The sequence below is a fragment of the Condylura cristata genome, unplaced genomic scaffold (assembly GCF_000260355.1).
Source record: "Condylura cristata isolate star-nosed mole 26May11 unplaced genomic scaffold, ConCri1.0 scaffold00006, whole genome shotgun sequence".
In the NCBI taxonomy this organism is placed as follows: Eukaryota; Metazoa; Chordata; class Mammalia; order Eulipotyphla; family Talpidae; genus Condylura; species Condylura cristata.
Window position 1 is genome coordinate 1,659,416 of NW_004567107.1, and position 2,375 is coordinate 1,661,790.

A 2,375-nucleotide genomic window follows, 5' to 3' on the forward strand; every position below is an offset into this window, starting at 1 on the left:
GCCGGGGCCCTGGGTGTGTTTGCCAGTCTCCCTCCCACCCACCCACCCGCGTCCGGCGGGGGCGAGGAGGCTCAAGAGGCGAGCCCGCTGGGGGCTTAGATGGGCCCTGGGCTGCGGGCGCCAGGCCTGCTCACACCTCGTCTGACCTAGCCATGCCTGTGGACTCCGAAGCTCCCCCAGATAAAGGGGAGACGGCCAGATACTCAGCACTGTGCGCCCAGCACTGTCCCCAAGCCGCGCTCGTTCCAAACCCAGGCTGAGCCCCAGCGCTGACATGGGGAGCAGAGACTGCGGACACTTGGGTCTGCCCACCACTGCCGCCCCCCAGGATGGGGCTGGGGCCGCGGGGGTGGGTGCTGCCAGAGCAGAGGACCCAGCGTGGCTCCCCTCCCCCACCTCCCCTGGGGGAAGCGAGCGTGTGGCCTCTGAGGAGGGGCAGGAGGATTGGGGCCCGGGGGTCTCCAGGACTGCGACTCTAGCCTGGGTGCCCGGGCTCCCGCTGGAGAGGCCCCCGGGCTGATGTGCCAAGCAGCCCTCACCAGAGGCTCGGGCAGACGCCGGCCTCGCCCTCCTGGGCGGCCCCTGGCGGTCAGGCCAGCCCTTCCCCTTCCCCAGCAGAACCGGGCCTGCCTGGAGTTTGGTTTGCAGCCCGAGCTGGCAGCGGGGTGCCAGAGGGGATGGCCCAGAGGGGATGGCTTTAGCGGGCACCCTTTTGCAAACTCTGAGGAAGCCCCCGCTCCTCTGTCTCCCTCCGGGGCTCGGGGGATTGGGGGTGAGGGGCTGGGTGGGGGTGGCTGAGGGTACTTCCTCTCAGCCCAGCTTGCACACCGCAGCCAGGGTCACCCAACGGCCAGGGTCACCCAACCGACTGACTCCCCGAGGCTCCCTGGAGGCGGCTGGGGCTCCCCTCACCTACAATGCCCCCCTGCGGTGCGGGAGGTTTGTCTGTCAGAGGGGCTTTGAGGGCAGGGCAGGACTCTTATCTCTCTGCCAGGCGCTGCCCCACAGTTGGGCTTTGTAATCTGACATTGTGATTTTTCACCCTTGTTTTCCCCCCAGGGAGGGAAGATTTGCTGAATCACCCAGGGGAGGTGGTTGGAGGGGGCTGGGGGCGAGGCAGCTGGACGGCAGTGATAAGTCTGAGGCTGGGCGCAGGGGTGCTGGGGAGCGGCCTGAAGGAAACCCCGAGCTCCGACGGTTTCCAGCTAAGATTGTTGCTTCTGCCGTGCTGCCGGGGTGCTAAGTTCTAGGGACCTGAACTTCCCAGAAGGGCCCGGAGTGGCCAGGGCCGAGGCGCAAGGCCCAGGGCACCTGGGAGCCAGCAGGGACCAGAGCGAGTGTGGCCGGGCACCCAGCCCGACGGGAGCCTCCCGCGGCCCTGGCCGTGCACACAGCCTTCCCGAGGCCCCGGGAGGGCGCTGGCTGGCCCCAGCTGTCCACTCACTCAGGGGCAGAGCTGGAGGCAGGGGGCAGCCCCTGGCCTCCCCAGGACCTTTGCACTATTGTGTTCTTGACTTGGGGTGGCCCTGTCCACGCTGACGTGTCAAATTCTCCCCTCTCTCTCTTGAATTTTTCCAGATGACTGCTTTCTCCAGGGAGACTTCCCTGACGCCGGGTCGGCCTTGGTGGCCCTCGGCCTCGCGGGGTGCCCAGGCACCCCTGTCCTGCATCTTGCCCTCCCACGGCCAGCCTGGAGTAGGCCCCGCAGACGCGAGCTGAGCGGAGTCTTGGGGGCACCTCCTCGGGAGCCTGGAGGAGTCCCTCCCATTGGGACGGCGTCTGGGCCTGCTAAGGGGGGGCACAGAAGGCCCGCGGCCTGCCCCCCAGCCCAAGCTCCTGCTGCTCGGGTCACAGGCCAGGTCCTGCTGGACGCAGAGGTGGGCAGGACGTGCTGGGGGCACGTGAGCTGGAGGCTTCTCTGCCCCCCTGATTTCTGACTCCCCCCAGGCTGGTGGGCAACCGCAGCCCACCGGGTAGAGGGGTGTTTGACACCCTGAGCCAGGGGCCACATCCCCCGCTCTCCCAAAAGGGGGTGCCGGGGCAGGAAGAGCTGCCGTGGTGGTCACTCGCCCCCTTCCTGCTGCCCGGCTGAGCACGAAGATAAGGCCTTGCGGGGCTGGGGGCCGGGGGCTCCTGCCTTCCCCAGAAATCATGCCGGGTCCCTTGTGGAGGAAGGGGCCTGAGGGCCGCGATAACCGTGTTATTTCTGAGAGATCCGGGAGGAAGTCCCGAGTCAGCCTTGGCAGAAATAGCTCTGAGCCGCGGCCCGCGGCGGTCGCCAGCCGTCCGCAGGGCAGCCCACCGTGTCCCTGGGGGCCGCGCCCCTGCGAGCACTGGCCGGGATCCAACCCGCACCCGCGCTCCAGGGCAGGCCC